General features: G+C 40.5%; 1 protein-coding gene across 1 annotated transcript in view; it reads right to left on the bottom strand.

Annotated features, from left to right (window-relative positions):
* Positions 1-21,199, bottom strand: part of LOC135467115 (neuroligin-4, X-linked-like) — a 69,703-nt gene that overhangs the window by 29,371 nt on the left and 19,133 nt on the right. The gene's annotated exons all lie outside the window — the stretch shown is intronic.

The following is a 21,199-nucleotide window of genomic DNA, read 5'->3' as shown; positions in this document are numbered from 1 at the left end:
GTTGTATTGTTGATTCTGAGGGTAATGGACAAAGTTTTTTTTAAAATACGCTTTAATTAGCGTAATGGCTTAGAGAAGGCTACTAATCTGCCCTGTCAATAATAAATAGACACACACTCATTCAAACATCGTGATGACATATCATGTATAAACACACTGATATATTTGTACAATGTACCACGTATACAGCCCATGGAGACAACATGTTTCTTCGTTCCATGTGTCTTAATGTCGCAAACAGTTATATTTGAAAAAGTATGCGATTGGTGTTTTACCATGCACTCAGGAATATTTCACTAATACCACGGAGGCCAACATTATGGTCTGAGAAAAGAGGACAAGGCCCTGAGAAACCTACGTTATTCTGCAGGTTGCTGCAGACATTCCGACTGACGAGTCGACTTCAGAGGAATAGACTTTCTTCAGTACAGCAGAGGACTGGACAAACTCACAAGGACCACATTGGCGGGATAACGAAAGTCATCGTAATCATATAACTCACCTGTTTGATGTGTCATCAGTGATGCAGAGATTTGTTATACAGGAAGATCAAAATCTCTACTGTTGCCACGATGGTGCAAGTTATCTCAAGCGATTTTCATGTAAGATTTTCATGCACCCGAACAGCGCTTTGGGAATGATGTCCATATAGCTTATTGTCTGCGATGCTTGCAAGGATAGTGGAAGCCGGGCAAAACTCCGTGCCTAAGGCTGGGATTAAACACACATTGTGATCGACAGGCAAACATTTCATTTATCCACCACCAACAAACACGGGAATAACGTGTTCTTTTGATCCTGTAACCTAATACATCCTTGATTCACAAGCTAATATACGTCCTTAATCAGCAGGGAAACATCCCATAAACTTGTTGAACTATCCTGTGGCAACTTGGAGGCAATACTGTGCATTTCTTACGATATTCTCAAATAACCAATGCATCAGCTTTTAATGGGGACGGAGTGTACGTTTTCTAAGCTGAATGACATGGCAATATTTAATTGATCAAGTACTTAATATTTCCAAATCACATCCTCTGGATATATTCTTCCAAGAAGTTTTTTCTCTGTGGGTAGAATTCTGTACATAAACCTGAGGGACTTTCAATACTGACAATTCGCCTATTCAGCAGACTTTTATACTGAAGTCAATGCGCATGGTGGATCAAATCTGTTGTACTTTGCTAAGAACTATAATCAGATATATGGCTGAGGAAATGAACCAAATGCAGATTACAGCCAACTTATTCGCTTGGAAATGCTACTCACTAAATAGTAAGGAAGTATTTATTTATTTGATTGTTACTTTACGCCGTTCTCAGGAACATTTCACTTATACGACGGCGGGCATCCGCAGGTTGCAGGCAAACCTTCCCACATACGATCAGAGTGGAAGCCAGCATCAAGTGGACTTGAACACACAGCAATCGCATTGGTGAGAGGCTTCTATGTCATGGAGGAAGTAATGAAGTCGGCGATACAGGGCGCTCAAGGATACATTTAACTAATAATGTTACGACAATAATGGGAAAATTTACTTTTATTTCACCTTGAAATCGGCCGTATAAAATTGACGGTATTTGCGAATGGTGGTGTAGAGGTTGAGAAGTTGGAACTTTTGAGTTGGCGGCGTTTATGTCTCGAATTTTTTGAAAGGCTTACAGATACCCGTATCCACTTACTATGCCAGTTACCTTACCTTAAAATATTAGTGCGTACTCCATGGTTTAGTTACGAATGACAAAAATGCGCTGACTAATATTGTTGCTTATATATAAGAGAATGCTATTGGAGGAACTGTCATTTCGTCATTAAAACAATGAGAGATGAGACAGGAATAACAATCTTAGAATCAATGCTAACAATATATTATTAAAGCTCTGGACATTTACTCTTGGTTGGAATTACTTTAGAAAAATGAATGCAAATGAAAATTGTCACGTTTATGATATCACCCGCTTAAAGCCAGTGGGAGAACGTGCTAAGCGTGGTAACCAGCCATTAAAAAACAACACCAATAAAGTTCCCAGTGAGCAGAAAAGAATGAAAGAAAATCCCTTTATGATTCCAAGAGAGAAGAGTCACGATAACGCGTCCTATTTACAGTATTCACATCCTTTGAGATTTGCTGGAATGGAAAACTCTGCCAGTAAATCATCAGTAACGTCAATCGTTCACACGATGCGTGTTTCAGTTTTATTATGCAATGACACAGATTTATTTCGCCTGCAAAGGTGTATGTAATGACAAAGATAATTAATAGTAGATGCAGCTGTTTGCCTTCGTTGCATTCTGGTTGGAGATGTTTAGGGGGTATTTAAGATGGTATAAATACTGAACGCAATGCACAGAAGGCGATTCGATAGCAAGTCACTTGTGCAAATCGCCGTTAAACGATAAACACATCAAACGGCTGAAAATCTGGCGTTCAGTCGAATAGACTGAGAGCCATTTAGATGTGTTCGAGTCTATATCAAATTAACGGGAATAATGGCGGGGCAAATATTGACCCCTGTCTCAACCCAGCAAACCGGAAATGGTTCTGGCAAGGGGAACTAATAGACATAGGGGGAGGACGGCATTTGGCGCGAAGTGTAAACACCACGAACTTTTTGTAATAGATTGTAAGAGGGAAATTCCACGAAACCCTCCAAGAAGCCATGGCAAGGAAATGAACCATCTATCGCTCGTGCTATTTACCAAGCGATGTCGGAACTACGAAATGAACGCAGCCTAAATCCACACCATCAAAATATGAGGTGAGCGGGGAAAAGAGCTGAGGAGCAGGTTAAACATGTTTTCTCTGCCCACCAAAACTTAATTGCTTCTGGCTGTGCGGATCTTCATACGTGTGAAACGGACAAATTTTACCCCGGTCTACCCGTTGTCCGTAATCAAGAGTCCAGCGATAAATCCTAGTTAAGCGCGTCTCGTGAAATTTTTACGTGCCTGATTAAAGACGTTTGGATGCCACAACGTCCTGAGACGCTTGACTTCTACATTCCGGTCGCAACTAGAAACTGCTATTGCGGCCAAATTGCTTTTCCATGTCGCCTGTTAGCACCGATATAGTTCGTGTGCGGACATATTCACGGCTGACATTGATTTTGGCAGGCTTTTCACACATTCCTGCTTATGGCACTGGCTATTGTAAGATGACTTTGTTCCTTCATTTTCTCGTTCTCTGGACATTCAATTTCTTTAACCACGGGAAATAGAACGCGAACAAAGAATAGCACGAATTGCCAGGGCTCCGAATCGAATTATATCGTCAATATTTTAGGATTTATATTAAGCAGCGAGAGTAAATATTACTAATGAAGCTATAGAAATGCGTACAGGGAAGTTAATTTCGGTCCTCCATAACCGTCTGCGGAACGACCCAATTTCACCGTTTTATTTTTAGTCCTAAATGTAATATAGCAAGGGGAGTTAATTAAGAGGTGCAGAACTTTTTCTTTCCATGGACTACCGGGCACTTTTAGATTTGTAGACTGACACATTTGAATGAGGTGGACTAGGCATCCAGCTTTCACGGTACCGTACAGATTATGTAAATGGCAACGATTACGTCGTATTTACTTCTATGGGATCACCAGAGGGATCAAGCCGGTCGTAAAAAAGCATCTCTCAAGGAGGGTTCGGGACAAATGAAATGTCCGCACGGCATCAAAGCCTACGGTACACGTACCTCGGCAGCTAAGCTATTTACCACTTAGCACGTTGGATTTTCACCACATAAATCAGCATTCAGTACGACTAGTAGCCTCTCTGGCATGACCCCATTATACATCCAAATTCGGTATAAATCCTGCGTGTCCAGGCTATGGATTTGACGCTCTCTTCAGTCTGGTATGGAAAGTGCTGTTGTATCTGTACTTGAGTGTTAAATGGAAATAATTATACGTTTCACAAGAACCGGTTCTTCCGCTTACAACGCCAGAAAAGCTCAGTAACATGAAACACGCTAAACTTAGATGAGCTAAGAGATGAAGATGATAGGTGTGATGATGTTTATATCATCAACGTGTATATGACATTTATTATTCGCCTGTGTGGTGGCTGAGCCACGAGTTGGAATCAGTATTTGTGGAAGATAGTTTTATTACAGCGAACTGATAAGACATTGCACGTCTCGACGAGGTATACGGTAATCCATCATGCATGTAATTCGACGCTGTAACAAACGCATTTATTGACGAGAAGCAAAACGTCTCACGTGACGTGTGGTTTATAGCCTATTCCACTCTGGAAGAAGACACACTCAATAGGGCTCACGCACATTTGACAAATCGAAAGGTCTTAAGGGTATGCATTCCGGAAGACGACAGCTGCCTCCTTGGATAGTAATAGAGTTAAGTGTCCCGTTTAGCCCTTGCCGGTCACGATGTATCTATAGGCAGACTAGATGAACGACCAGTGGTCGACAAAACTGCACCCAAATGACAAGCACTTGGTTATAATGGTGCGTTTTTCCAGCACGTATATGAACTTTATTGATATTTATAAGTATGTCGTTGCTGCTGGCCTTTTCGGCTTATGAGCCAAGTATTGGCAAAACATAAACTCATAGAATGAACTGTACCTGATGGCCCTGGACGAAGCATTCATATCGCGTACTACACTTGTTTATTTAAACTCCAAGACCGATGCGAGAGCGTGACAAGGAGAAAATGATTACGACCGTAATTGATCAGGGTAATTAACCATTCATCCTCAGTGTTCACATTGCAGGGATAGAAGAAACAGCAATACCGGTGTAGACTTATCTGGTTCCATCTTAGAGAGACACTCTGTTATCAACCCCCATGTTACTGTTGTCAAAAACAAAAATATCCATACCTGCTCTTATGTGACAATTCTTCAATCCCCGTGTACAATAATACATGCACAGGAGAACAGTGATTAGTCCCAGTGATACACGTACAGAGATTACTGATCTGCCTACAGGCAGACAACAAATGAACTTCGAAATAACAAACCCGGCGCATATAAAGCTGCAGGAAACATCAAAGTAAAGATGAACATCTTGAATTCTTTAGAAAAAATCAACACCAAAGGACCCCATAAAACGTGATCTATATTAAAGACTGTTCCAGTGCCAATTGTTCAGCCATACTTGACAGGATGGGAGTGATTGGAAATTCTGCCTTTGCCATGCTACCATATATGCGCAATGATTACCCATTTGGTATAAGGTAACTTCAGTGGGTTTGTGTGTGTTTTATCGTTTGCCGAAAGAAACACACATAAACATAAAACATTACTAACAAAATTTTAATATACTATTCTGTCGAGACCTTGACCAATATGTCTATACACAAAATGCTTGTGACACTTATATAGTAAGCCCGTATGTGGGAAGGTCTGCCAGCAAGATGGCCTGGGGTTTCTCAAGGCTCTGTCCAGTTTCTTCTCATTATAATGCCGGTCGCCGTCGTATAAGTGAAATATGCTTGAGTACTACGTGAAACACCAATGAAATAAATGAATAAATCGTATTGTAAACGACATCCTCTACCATTTTATCGCCGAAGTTGTCAGTTTATTGAAACAAACCCATGTGTGCTATGTTACTCGATGCGAATACGTATATCCAGATTCTAACTCATTCGTGACCGATCCTTCTGATACCAATCAAATAATAGCGTGCGTCCGAAGTCCCACAATGCCAACTTTGTCAAAAAATGTCAACGAAAGAACATCCTAAAGGGTAACGGCAAAACAGAAGAACATGGAGCTGAGGCGCTGTATTTTGGTCACCTGCGATATCACACTTCGCCTCAGTGCTTTGTGATATTGTGTATCATTTAGGATTATGGCCTCACTATTCGATGTGGGACTAAATGTATGTATGTATACACCATATGGCCAATACATTGCCCCGCACCGCTCCCCATGTCGGTGTTCGGCGCGGTTAAGCTGTATAGAGACTGAGAGTCTTTTCAATCGAAACAATGGCCGGTAATAAACCGTTGCGTTGAAGCTAGAGTCGTATAGGTACCTCTATACCATCAGATCAATATAGAAATCTAAAGGCATTCGACCGGACCTTGGCAATCGAGGAATGCCCAAGACGTGATTGCGACAAAGATTAAGGCAGTTCGACTTTGATTAACAATATGCACTTAGACTCCAAAAGCTTAGACTGGGGTGAATATGGGAGGCTTCCATGGCTTTGTATAGGCAGCCTACAAAGAGGCTTCTATTCAGTAACTTCCCGAGCGAGGATGAGAAGTTCGAAACTTGGGCAAGCGGGAATCGGCGTCAATCAGTGATCATTAACGGCCTAACAATTCCCATCGGTGTTTGGAATCAGACGAGACCAGGACTGGGACCCAGTATTCTTAATTAAAAGGCACAACGACAAATTATTGCCGGCGGTTTGGGTCCTTTTCACCGCAGTGTAGTGTGCGAATTTTAAAGCCTTGCTACCATCACCATTTAGTAGATCTCGCGTGGTTTGCCAGACACGTTAATGAGGTGCCAGCCATAGGGTAGACTCAGAGGGGAGCATGTTTCTGGCGTTTTCAACCTAATTACGCGATAAACAAAATTCTCTTCAAAGTTCTCTAACATCACAGTCGCCCTCTGTGTGCCTCAAAGAAAGGTGTTCAGGACCATTTGACTACAAGCGCTTGTGATCTTTTATATGCAGAATAATGCTTCGAATTTCATACAATTCGAAAGGTAAACGTGAAGTTACTTCGAGCATAATAGCTCTATTCATTCCATGTCTGTGGTATGCAGTTTGTTTTCTAGGGAATCAACATTTACATTGCGGCTTCCCACTGTTTGGTTTACCTTTATACGCCCAATTTATTTCCCCAAAAATGCCCGCACTGATGGTGGCACTATAAGGCGTTAAACTTCAGGGAAGCCGTCAAAAATTTCTCAGAATATGCCGAAATCACTACATGTGAATGAACCGAGCACCAAGGTGTTCCTACACTGATGACTAGACACGTATTTAGATCTCTTACTATATCTGAGACATGGGTTGAGCTTCTTTTATAATGGCACGGAATGGTGACGATGATAATAATATTAATAACAAGTACAAGGCATAAATATGAAGAGATATTTCTTTAAGAGTAATTACGCCTGACATAATTTCTGATCCAAAATCTCCAAAATAAGCATATACTGTTTCAGTCTTGACAACATGGACGTGCAAAATGTGAGAGTGTAGGACAAATCGCGAATTCGCTCAGAAAATGAACTTATTTGCGACGAATGAAGACTATACACAAAGGAAGCTTAATGTATGGTGTCTACTGCATATCAAACAAAAATGGAGATGTGGAGAGAAATCTATAGGTAGTGACATGTATGTAAGACCCCCACGAGTACTCTCTCAACACGTATATATTACAGCGGTAGAGATACTGAGAATCAGTTACTTGACTACAATATTGAGAATCAGTTACTTGATTGCAATACTGAGAATCAGTTACTTGATTGCAATACCGAGAATCAGTTACTTGATTGCGAGAGTCTAGTGTTATTTGTCAGAGTGTAGAATAAAGGCAAAGTGAGTGTACATGTGTGAGTAGAGTACTTGTTATATGCCTCCAGTTATTTGCCACACGCGGCCAGCATTACTTGCAGAATGGCGCACATGTGGTTGTACTGTATATGGAGTACTTTCTTGACCGCCAAAGCGCCGTGTAAATATGTATCTATGTAACAGCCACACAGTTAACCAACATGTGGTGAATTAAGAAGGTCGACCACCTGGGTGTACTTAGACCGCACTCATTAAGCAAACACATGTAGAACTACTGAAGAGACGGCTACCGACTCTCGCTTATTGATGTGCTCCAGACAATCTTATACTCATCAACACACACGACCCTCCTAAATATATCAAAACCCGAGAAGGGTTTATAAAGAAGAAAAGAAGAAAAAATAAGACTTGGTTGAAATGATTTTCCTTCCTCTCAAATCGATCCTACATTGACTCATTAGTCGAGCAAGTGGAAATAGATCGAGTTAACGAGCTTTCCGTTGACGATTAAGCAAATAGTTACGCTTTTTCTACCCAATGCGTTCCGGCTAGTATCAGCCTTTGACACGGAAGCACTTTGTCCAGAGTCTATGTTTTTAGATTGTCATCAGTCATCTCAGAAAAAAAATCACTCTTTATCCAACCATATTGTTGACTTGTGCTGCAACATTAAATCAGCCCGTACGCCAAAACTACGTTTGAACGAGGACTCCTTTTTCTTCCCCTCGATTCCGTGATGCTAACATGCTTATGTAGAGTGGTTCATAATTGATTTCCTCCCGCCAAAGCCATAAATATTTTAACTGTTTACGAGAACAAATTCACTTTCAAACAACTGACAGGGCCGAGAGAGCTACCGCCTTACACAAAAGCATTCTTCTTTGCTGTAACAAGCTTAAAAGTGTCAACGCTGTGCCGTGAAGGAACACTGTATGAAGGAGAGAAAGCGTGCCATTAAGAACTTACGGAAAGCCTCAGACACATATCAGCCTACATAGACCTTAGGCCAACGCGCGGCCCTTCTGAGTATGCGGTCTATACGTGAGTAAAATATACGTAAGTGATAATGGTCTCTCTTTCTCTTTTCAAATGGACGTGAAATGAAGTAAAAGGAAGACCGATGGTCCTGCTTAATGGCACATTACTTTTTCGCTTTGGACTAATTTCTGGGCGTGTGTTTCCAAAGACATATTTCTTTAGATATACTTATTTATTAAAGGGACCTTTAACGCCACGCCCCGGAGTTCTCCACGCGTACATATTTCGTCCTATCTAGCCTACAAACTGGCAGTTTTACTAGTGTTTCTCTTGTGGACAAACTGTGGGGACTATCGCTGCAAAGTTAGTCGTATTTACTAATTGGGAAGATGACTCGACTCGGTCCCTATGGTGTCGTTGGGAGGACCCAAAGCATTTGGGGTTTTTTTTTTTGGTTGAGTAAACAAGGCGAAAGAAACCAACTTATGGTGTTTTAAGACGGTGATCACTCGTATCTACGGCGATTGATGGGTGCAGGACCCAGTTCCCTTGGGGTCGTTCCTACATTAGGCTAATTACATTTGTTATTTGAAATAACGGTAGTTTGCGGTAACGAGAATTGTCCCAGATAGTTGATACCTGTGTAGCCGGGCTTAGCCGTAATTGCCCTAGAACTGCGTGCCTATGGGCGATAGGTCTTATCAAGCTGCCACGCGGACGTACATTGACGGCTTAGAGAAGACAGGATAATTATTGGAGGACTTTCTATTAGTGACCTTACTAATTCCTTTTCATAAGCAGTGACCAACTGCATCTTTCACAGACTTGCTATTAATTATACCCCGGCACTCTTCCCAAGCCGTTAAGACGAAGGCAATGTATCCCGACCCGGGAAAGGGATAAATACAAGATGGAGAGAGTCAAACGTCATGCGATAAACTCGTATGTTGTATAGCAGGCAATGGTCAGTTAACGACTTGGAAAAACGGAACAGCTAGGCCTGACCGGAAGTCGTTAGTCAGTGATGAGAGGTCCGCCACGGGTAAATGGGGCGGCAAAATGAAGGCAGAGAAAATCGACCGTGGATGGAAATCAGCAAGGCTGCCATTTGGTTTACGCTTCCCTTCTCGTCGAGCATCGGTCTTAACGTAAATCTAAATAATTCATGAAAAACTCAGCCCGTTTCGTGTTCTCTGATGTGAATCTATTGTCATAGTTTGTTTGCACGTCTCAACATTTTGGCGTGAAAGTCTGGCAGACGTTAAAAAAACTACAGCATCAATGTTTGCACATTCTTCAATTATTTGTGCTTTGGAAATACGTGGTTCCATTAACGTAAGAGGCAGTAAAGGCGTTATACAGTTTCGGTATGCAAGCAGCTTTCGCAAATCCATCACTTTAGATACATGTAAGTGCACAACTGCCACCGGAAAAAAATGTCATTAAACGGGCGTTGGACATTTTAAATCTTTGCTTTCCTCACCAAATGGAAGCCATCATAGGAATTTTGCTTACTATAAGCCATGACTTATTCTTTTATTCATCTTGCAACGCAGTATACTTAAAGTTATGGGACCTGCCACACTGAGAGGTGGAACAGGAGACGGAGGATAAAGATGAAAGGGGTGATATGGAAATATTTCCCTGACACGACTGCGCATTTTTTCACGCGTTGTTACCGATCCACTCTACGTTACCGTCTCTGCCAATGCGTCGTGAAGACAAAGTGACGTATACAATGCGACAGAACTATGCGTTGTTGCGGTATACACCGATACTTTGGCATCCAGAGCATTTGCATCTCATAGGCGGTATAGCTTTCTGTGCGTAACTGTTCTTGTGCAATATGGCACGTCCGGTCACAGCCCCTACAGGAAAAAGCGTTATCCGATTTCCCAATCTTTGTTGGAATGCCCAGTACCAAACAACGCTCTTTGAAGGCTGACAACGGTTATGTGGGAGTGAGTAGGGAGGAACATAAAAGTTTCTTTCTTTTTAGTACATTTTTCAAGACTTTTTTTTACCTTGAAATGACCCACAGTGAACACCGCTGTGATAGGCAATCCGCATTACTAAACGCTGGCGGGCGGGATCGTTTTCGGCGCGGTAGTGCCACGGCTCGTTGATCCCATGTTACTGGTTTACGTTCCCCGAAATTACCAGCTGTTTCCGTGACTCTTGCTTACAGGTTATCCATCTCAACGATATGGTCCTCGTAGAATAACAGACGAAGGCCGCCCTGCCTTATTCCATATCGCCTTACAGCGGTAAATGACAAGGAATATCGCTGTCTTCACGGTGCTTGTAAACCCCTTGTTTTTCTTGGCTCCGTGTCCCGTCAATTACATCAGATGATCGATGGTTTTCTCGTGCGCCTGTATATCAATCCTGATGCCCCATACATACGTGCCACCATCGCGCGACTCGCGCACGCCATAACAACACAGACACCATCTGCTATACTACTTATAAGGTGCAGAAACTATACACTGGTCAATTTAAATAACACAATTTCAACAATTCTACAATGCTATTTCAGAAGAAGACAGCGATACATCATATAAATCAAAACATATGTATCGCTCGGTTTACGAAAACACGTGGGCGTTGTCACGAATTCGTTCTCTTGAGAAAGGTTACGTGTTATGCAACTAGATTGTAATATTTCCTAAAGCACTATTAGATATATAAATAGTTTTGAAGATTCTTGGATATTATACTCGTATTTAATACAGTGTTGCTGAACTGTACAAGGCTGACGAAACTTCTTGTTGCAAATAATTATACAGAAGCCATTTGGTGTGGCACACTTCAAAACTTTTAACAAGCAACGAAATTAAACATTTAGGACTTTTTTTCTTTACAATCTAACGTTGCACTTGAAAAGGCAATTAGGAAAACATGTTACTGCTAGTTAATTGCTCCCCAAAAAAGTAATCTGCTCCGTATGGGAATGCTCCTATTTCGCCCCTATTTTTCCAGTTAACGTATTACGATTGTCACGGTAGAGTTTTGAAGACAAGAAACCCTTTCCAATTAATCTCTAAAAAAACCCAAGATGACATCTTTCCAATGAAAATTTGCTTAATGTGTTTACTTTTTCTTAGTTTCTAAAATGAGATTTTAGGACGTTCTTTTTGTTTTCTTTGACAGGGCATTAGATTATGCCAAAAACGGATGCAGCTTTGACATCGAAGGAAGCACAAAGTCTCTTCCAACAGGCATTACTTCCGACGCTTTGCACCGTAGTGTGCATGACATGGCTAAACAGTAGCAGCATGGAGTATGATATATCTATGTTTTGTAATGGGGTTGTTTTGGAAGACGTGTCTTGAAACTGTCAGCCCACTGTTTTGCATTTGCTGCTGAAGTCTGACAAATTTATTTGAAAAGAATGGCGGGCATGACACCTTGATTCCCACACTTCAAGTGACGTTCCTAGCTTCCTGTCACAATTTTTTCTCTTTTCCATGAGATTTTTTCCTTCCTGTTCATCAAATTGGCCACATTCTTTCGCTACTCGTCTGACTCGTTAGCCGTGACTAATGGACAGGTGTGGTTACATTCTTCGTGCAAAGTTGATTAAGCATCACAACTGTTCACTCGCATTTGGTGTCGTTTTTTTAAAGTTACTTTAAGGGAAATATGGTGGTAGTCTTCTATTCTAGTTATTTCCCCCCACTAATTCTTCTGAAGAAGTGCCAAACTCCTACCATCCAACAAAAGGTCTTTAATGATGTTTAATACAAAAATATGTAAAAGTAGCTGAGACACATGCAAACCTATCATGAATTTCATCATCTTTTTCTGCGTGAAATGTTTTAATAAAGGCTGCTTATAAATAATCTTATTTGCTATTATATATTGTGCACGTCAAAAATGACATCAGTCGTAAGCAAAATACAGGATTGTCTTTACAGATGGCCCTATTCTGAACTTATTCTACAGATCTCACTGCATTAGATGGACACATAACAAATCGTACAATCGTTCGGTTACACAGTTTCCTAACATGTAATTTTCCTTGTTTAAAGCTTAAGATTTTTTTTTTTTGATTGGTGTTTTACGCCGTTTCACTTATACGACGGCGGCCAGCATTATGGTGGGTGGAAACCGGGCAAAGCCCGGGGGAAACCCAGGACCATCCGCAGGTTGCTGGCAGACCCTTAAGATTTTTCAATTGGGCATGTAGCATTGCTGCGGTCATATCAAGAACGGGTCTCCTTAACATCGGGCCCACCCGGATGGCTGCTTTATAGTGTCCCCTGACTGGAACTACATGCTTTGTTGCAACACAGATACAGCGTAGTTGTATCTGTCGTAATGTTCAACGCCATGTATACAGAAATACCAAGATTGTTGATTTGAAAGTTTTGAAGCTGACCAGACTCGCGATTACACGAGTTTTCAGCAGGATATCTGGTTTTACAGATAAAACTGTATCTTTGAAGTATGTCACAGTTGTTCAACGGGTTTAACGGCTTGCTCTCAAACTTGCTTATCACATAGATTATTTTTAAGGCCAGAGACAATACCACGCTTCGTTTATTTTCACTTTATTATTCTGAAGAGGATTAAGATTAAACTCATCAACAATACTATACATCTCTTCGTTCTGTAGGTAATGTAGCCTTCGAGTGTATAGGCCTACTAACAGGTTCAAAAACAAATAATTATCTCAATGCGGGTTCATGAGCGAAAAAAGGTATAGAATTTCATCGGGCGTCTCGTGCAATTTTAATTAATTTTTTTTAGTTAAGTCGAAGGCTGAGAGCATATTAAGCGAAAGTATACTTCTTTCGTTTACGGAAGTTACTGGTCAGAATTTGTAGGCGTTAATTCTCGTTAAGAGTGGAAGGATATCTACCGATGTATGTATGGCAAGAGAGGTATGTTCGCATTTGATTTTGAGTGCATTTTAGTTTAGTTTGGTGTCACAAACTATTTGAGGAGACGTCCTCAATACTTTAGAATGTGTGTTACTTCACGAGTCTTTCCCTGTAGGTCGATAAGATGATAACATACAGAAAAAGTGGGGTTTCTTTTCATACGATGCTAGTGACAATTTCTACAATCAATTTGAGGCTTTTACACTTTTTAAATAAAAGTCTTGTCTTAGATTTAATAGAGTAATACAGATGTAAAGCGTAAGATCTTGACGCAAAAATGATATATACTTTCACTGTTGAAGCGTTGGCCTATTCTCGTTTACGGTCATGGACCATAAAACTACATTTACATGTACTAGCACAACAAAAATGATGCGATTTATCTGCTTTTTATTTACGGTATAAAATATCGTTTGTGCAAATGACATAGCCTGCGTAGAAGTGTTAATAGTACAGCTTTGAATACAGGCTCTTCAGAACCGCCTATATATATATATATATATATATATATATATATATATATATATATATATATATATATAGCACTTAAAGGCACTTGAACACAAAGCAAAACGGTGTCCTCAGCAAGCTGATGATGAATGAGGATTGCTAGTTCATCTTATATTCCCATCCCCCTTCAGTTTGCTTATCCGCACAGCAAATACATATACAAGTCAACCAAGCCCCTGGGGATTATCCTTACGCAGGCGTACCTCATTATATAGTTACAGCTGAAATACCACGTACAAAATAATTATCCCACCAAGTGACCCTTGAAAACAGGATGCGCTCTCGCTGCAGCGAACAACTCGACTTAGTTAAATAAATTCAGCAGTTGTTTATATTTTGCAGTCTAAATATATATCCGGCATTTGACACTCAGTTACGCGGTTAACACTCAGCCCAGCTGCTCCCGCTCCTAGGGGTTATTTATTAAGCCTCAGCTGGCGAATGCCACATCAGGATGCCTTTCCCTTGTTCGGAACAAGAACAACTAAGTGAATTATGCATGTGCTGATGGGGGCTAGTCGTAATGGCTGCTCAACGTAACGGGCAGTAGGTGCTGTTTTGCGCAACGACAGATGCCATATGTATATACGATTGGCGCTGAACGAAATTCTACTTCTCACTTTCTATGCGCTCCTACAGCAGTACATAAGTCTATTCACTTTAACGTGTCCCCTACTGGTGATTTAACAGTTGTTGATCCCTTTCGCTCAAATTTATTTCCGTTTTTCGCTAAGGAGACGGGTGTGATTGCCACTGCTTTACACCACTACAAAGGCTTGGTTGCCAACTTTTTTGCCAAGTTATATTTGATACACAATAAGAATTTCGACTACGATTACATGGTGATTAGCTTAATAAACAGGGATGTTATTTTATTACATATGCATAGTTGTATTCATCCGATCTTGAGAGTATATGCGCAAGTACATATATATGTATTTGGTTGTTTTTTTATGCCACAGTGTGAGCGGGAATACCGGACAGCGCCACTAAAGAAAAACATTGTCAGTAAACATTTTTACTGAAGTCGTACGAAGGAGAAGGGGGTTTGATCTTGCAACCCCATTGGTCAGTGACAGACTGGCTGTGAGGAGAACAGTGCTTTCGATGTTTGAGACAAGGAGGGCCTCTGCATTGCTTTGCACATGCCAAATCGCTTTCGATCGACGTTCTATTTTCATAGTTTTCCAGGAATCAATCTAGTATGTGCAGAGGCAGAGGAGAAGAGAATTGACAAGTTTTGCGGAACATATCTTTGAGTTGACGTCAAAGTTTTCACCCCATGATTACATATATGTATCTAAAATGAAAGATTTTCATACAAATGCTGATATCAGTGTCCACGTAATTTGGGCAACTGCGGAGTTCAACACATGCAACCTGGAAAACATCAATCGAGGCGAATATGAAAAAAAAAACTTTGTAAGTATAAAAAAGATGTGCTTGTCAAAAATTTCATAGCTCAACTGAATGAGACTTGGCAGCTAATTCACACATTGGTTCTCAAAGCTCTTAAAGAAAGCAACACAACCCGAACAACAATCTATCAAATTCATACAAGTGAATGGCTCCGATGACTTTGACGGGTGCAGATGCACTAGCAGCGATTTTCCCACAGGATATTAATACAGCACTTCCCGAATTGGTCACCCGGCACCACTCCGGATTTATATCTACTGATCAATGTATAACTGATATGCCTTTTGTATAACATGGAATCGATAACATAGTACATCCTGGAAAGATTCGATATATGTAAAGACTACAGTGATCTACTAAATATAAAACAGGCTGAACGCTTATTGTGTAAGTGGGGGAATTACGTGTGTTTCTACATGTAGCCTAACAAAACTAATGTCCATTCAGTTGCCTCCACCCCACCCCTAATCCCAACCCCTAATCCCAAACTCTACCCATTAGTCCCTAAGCCTTAACCTTCCAACCAACCAGACTCCAGCGCAGTAGAACGCTTCAAATGGGGTAAAATACACGTTGTTGGACTGTTTCTTCGTCACTTTGGAACTATTGGAGAAAAAATGTCTCATTAAAATATTGTAATGTTGCCAGATTGCGCAGCAGGCTTGTATATTTCTAATTTAAGTTAACACCAAAGCACTGAGTGGATGATTAAGTTTCAAGTTGTGTAGCACAGGGCAGTGCTGTGAAATACAGCGCAGTAAAATGTAACACACAGTGCAATGCAATGTCCTCATTTTGCGCTGTGGAATTGCTTAAGCTCGCAAAGCTGTCATTCTGCTTCAAGCTTCAATCTAAGTGTCATGTCTGACTCTGAGCGGCATCCAGGCAATATACAGTGGAACAACAAAGGCTAAGTTGAATAGCGCGGTCCAACATACGCACAGGGCTGTGAAGCGCGGGCCAGTCCAATACACCATTATTCTATACAGTACTATGTACAGTGACGAATATAGTAATATCCTTCTCGCTTTTAATAGTTCGTGTAAAGATACATTCCTGTCTTCACACAGAAAGAAAGCAACGAACTGCCAATCAATGCATGGTGCCAACCGTGAATCAATATCCGTGCATAACGTTGTAGTAAGACCTATACGGAGTCAAAACAATGACCTGCTGGGTTTGGTTAAGTCTGCGTAAGAGGTAACTGCATCTAAGGCATGGTACTACAAAACGGGGAAGTAAATTCTCTCGTAAATGGTAGAACCACACTGTACATATTCCTCGGATTCTGCTGCAGGGCATTTGTCTAATAAGATGCTTGTTGTTAATTTGCGTTAATTCTAAACATCAACAGAAACGCGGTGGATCATATTATATCGCACATACACTAAAAAAAATTCATCTGTTAAATTTAACAGAAAGTCTTATCTGAGTGATGAATACCTGGGAAGGCCTTCAGCAACCTGCGGATGGTCGTGGGTTTCCCACGGATTCTGTCCGGTTTCCTCCCACGGTAATGCTGGTCGCCGTGGAAAAAGTGAAATATTCTTGAGAACACCAATCAAATAGATGAATAAATAAATCTCAGTAATGATAGAACATATTCTGCTACACTGAATATAACACAATATTGTGTCATATTCACCCTAACACCCTGTTGGTCTAATAGAATGGTTATATTGAATTAATATAATAGGTGTTTTTTTTTTTACAGAAAAATCTGCCGCAATAGCACAATACATTCTAGCGTAACTCAGATACAGACTTTCTGTTAAAGTTAACAGAATATTTTTTGAGAGCATGGGATCATTTATTACTTTTTTGTTGTAATAGTCTATAAACAACCTTGCTAAAGAAAATGCTACCAGGTGCTTATGTTCCACGAATAGTACATCGTGCCATAATATTTACATATCCCCATTGTTGAATAAATAATGATAACTTGACGCAACTAAGGCGGTGTTTAGACCATACCAAGGCAGCCTTTACTTAAGTTACTAATTCCCCCATGTCCGTTTTGGACTAAGAAATTTGGTGGTTTCACAAGGCCATATGGCTACACGTGCACAAAACGACATTATTGCAGGCACTGTGCGTTGAAAGTGCCTGCAAACATGCATCACGTTTCTTTTCGTCGTGTGTAAACACAGAAGATGATCTTACGCACACAACGTCATTTGATATCATGAGGATAATCGTTCTGGTTTTGTGATACAAAAACACTCTCACGTGCTATCATTCTAAATATATCTCAATTTACACAGCCGTATAATGAAGGGATTTTAATTGTTTGACTTCAGTCAAACGGTCTACTTCTTGCCATGTGGTCAGTGATTGGACAGTCACTGCATCTTTATCTCAATTTGAAGCCATTACGATCACGTGACTTGTCTCATTGGCAAATGGCCTGTATAATGTCATTTTGAGACAGGAAATACAGGAAAGAAGATAGACATAAACATTGACAGGTTAAGTGCATAAATAGATATAAGTTTTTATGTTCAAACTGTAAGCATCTTCGATGTCAACTGTATTTCGGTTTTTATTCAAAAGATGCATATACATTCCATTATAAAATCAAATATCAACAAAATTGAGATTTACTCATGGGTTATCAGCTTCCCAACGCAGGAATTCTAAATTGTTCGAGGAAATAAAGGCGATATGTGATGCGCACATTTGAAGAACAGTTTCGAAAGGCATTAGCAAGTGTTACATGCCAATGTGTCAATAAACATTCGATAGTACAGAAAATCAGCCTAGACAAAATTGTGTAGCGTTATATAAAATATGACCTAACAGTGCTGCTGTTATACTTTGCCTTTCGAGAACTGAATTGGCCCCTGAGTTTGGCTAAAAATTTAAATATAGAATATGAGTCAATACCAGTTTTGGCATATACACTTTCGAACAACTGGGCCCAGGAGCACATTTACAACCCAAACATGCTTAAGATTCCATGTCAAGAGCACTGGTCTACCCAAAAAATCGTTAACAGGAAAATGGGTATTCAAAGAAAGATAGGCTTCATTAGGTTTTACACCATTTAATTTACTATTCGAGTCAACCTTCAAAATCTTGATCGAAACTTGGCAATCACAGAGATCATTTCATGGCAGTCGCTTTACGGTTCAACCGCCATAGCTCAGGGAGAGACGGGGGGATGTGGGATATCAAATTTTGGGCATATAACGTCTGGCTACTTTATGGAGCCGTACAATTGTTTCTCTGTTTGGAGAAAGATGGTTCCTTAAACCAATTTCAATCTTGTCTGTGCCAGAGACAGTCTATGGATGGGAGGAATTTGTAATCCGATTTATAGAGCTCCTATGTGGATAATTTGTAGTATATATATGGCCAGTCCAAGGTAGTGGGCCACATCTCTGTAGACGGAGATAACACCATGTTTTGCACAAGAGTGAGGCGGAGGAACCCCTGATAAGCTTATCTGCGCTCTCTGATGGCTTCTTGGCTATGGTTACTCCAATAATTGGGAAACAAAGTACCTGTGGTGGGTGAATCTAGTTTAACAAGGCTGTGGGGGGATAGAGGCGTGTCAAAAACCCATGGAAACTTAAAAAGTAAAATCGAATTCTAAGTTATAAGGAAAGAAATCCCCCATAACTCTTAAACTAAGATTGAATCTAACATCGGAAATAAAATTGCACAACACAAGGAAAATAAAGGCAACTATGTGTGACTTCGTTTATGTTTGGACGTTTGCAATTGGGTCAGGGGAAACAAGGACGAACATTCTGTATATTGTGAAGGCATTGGTTGCTGTCGGCATTTTGTCATGATTTTGTGTTCAAAAAGATCTTTCTCAAGATGACTGACAGTCGATTATAAATCTCAATACAGCCTGTTTATATCCGATTATTTAGTGAGTGAGGGGAGAGGCAGATTATATTTGCCTGTCCATTATCACAGAAACTGTGAAGTCCCTCTCAGCCAATGTTTCGAAAACAGCAAAAGTTTATCGGGTAATTAGAATCCTGTTGTAAATTTTAGGAATGATTCCGTTGTATCGAAGACAAAGATTTAAACATAAAGTGTTGTCTTCGAGAAATTGTTATAAAACAGACATATAAATTGTGTCGAATTAAGAAAGCTAAATATTCAATGTTAAATTTTGGATGTGACCCTTTTGTGGATGATTTATCCTATGCTTTCGCAATTCCGGGTAAATTGCTACTCGGGGCAACATGAAAGGTAAAGGGAAGAGTCACCCTGCAGAGAAAACCATTACCATCACAGCTTTGTTGCAAATTGGTATATTTTGACTCCTAGGCTGACCGCCTTCAAAGATCCAAACGTCCCCTGCAGGGTGCCAAATTTAAAACGCTATTTCTTTTTAACAGCCAGGCGCCAAGTCGTCGTGACTGGTTGTTCTTTTTTCGCATCCGTTCTTGTAAAAACTTAATAGAGGTGAAAACGGGCAATAGGCGGAGATTAAAGAACAAGTAGACGACATACATGTAAATGCGATTAGATATCATTCGAACCGTCTATAACTTAACCGCCTTAAATCTGGTTGGTTGATTGATTCATTGCTGTGCTACACCCTACTGAAGAATTTTTTGAGTCATACGACGATGTCCAGTATATGGGTGGTAGAAATACGAGTCTCTAAGATAAACCACGGACATTTGGCAAGTTATTGACATTTGGTAACGCGTTCCTGTAACAGAAAGTACTACTAAATCGTTATCTTATAAAGCCCCAAAACGTGATATGAAAGGAAATTTGTCTCCGGTTATTAATTCGTGCGTGGGTTCACGCTACCGTCTCATTTCACAGTCAATATTATGGTTTCCAGTATTTATAAGGGTTCGGATGTTGAAGGATTTCCCACAGTCACTCCAAATCTGCGCGTCAAAGACCGTTGGAATACCATTCTTTGTATATATGTTAAATCATCTCCCTGACAAAAATTGCGTCCCAAAGCTAAGCTAAAAGGAGCCGCCACTGGTTTACCGGTGTTTGGAAATTCTCCGATGGGAACACTTTATTGTGATTTGTATTTTTGTTTTCGTAAATTTTATTGCCGTTTTCAGCTTTTATGTCTCTCACAGAAATCAGCCAATGTTTCCTGGTGGAAGGACACTTCAGATACCTAATCCTGTCATATTCCTAATCCTGACTTGCTAGAACTCCGTCCTGAACGCATCAAATGAGTTACAGCATACAGAGTGTGACCGATGCCCCTTTTAATGCACACAGGGTACACAGTACTCAGTATTCAGTACACGACAATGAGAACAATTCTTTGCACATACTATATGATAAAAAGGATTAAAAAAATATCTAGCCATTAAAGAAGATTTGAAGAAAGGGAAGAAGAATCTAGATGTGTTTGATTTGGAGCCGCATTCTCCCCATGCCGACGTTGGAGAAAATGTGTCGCTTTTAATTGGCAATGGAGGTTAGGCCCTTATATTTGATCTCCATGCACACAAGTGAGCCAGGTAATACAGTAAACCAAGTGTCATGCCCCGTAGATCCCCCATCCACAAGCGAACAGCACATAACGAGCGGCCTCGGGACATTACCCAATGTAAACGAGCAGTCATTTAGCCATTTATGTTCTCCCTGATGCAGCACCCTCGAGATATCTTCCCGTCCATTACCATACATCAGAAACAACGCCTGGTAACTGGCAAGCTCACAGAGAGACAGGCTAGTTCTATTCGAAGAGGGCAACGTTTAGTACATTGGGAGACCAAGTGACTAATGATAGTCTGTTATTTGACAGAAACAACTATCTTTAATGTACATGTAATAGTCAGAGGCCAACGCTTTCTCTGTTTCATGGAGCGTTAAAAGGGTAGCCATGATTCTGTTACCTCACGCAGTTGCGTGTAACAATCATATACAGCCTACTAAACGTATT

Source organism: Liolophura sinensis, chromosome 6, assembly GCF_032854445.1.
Source record: "Liolophura sinensis isolate JHLJ2023 chromosome 6, CUHK_Ljap_v2, whole genome shotgun sequence".
Classification (NCBI taxonomy): domain Eukaryota; kingdom Metazoa; phylum Mollusca; class Polyplacophora; order Chitonida; family Chitonidae; genus Liolophura; species Liolophura sinensis.
This window is presented reverse-complemented; position numbering and strand designations above follow the sequence as displayed.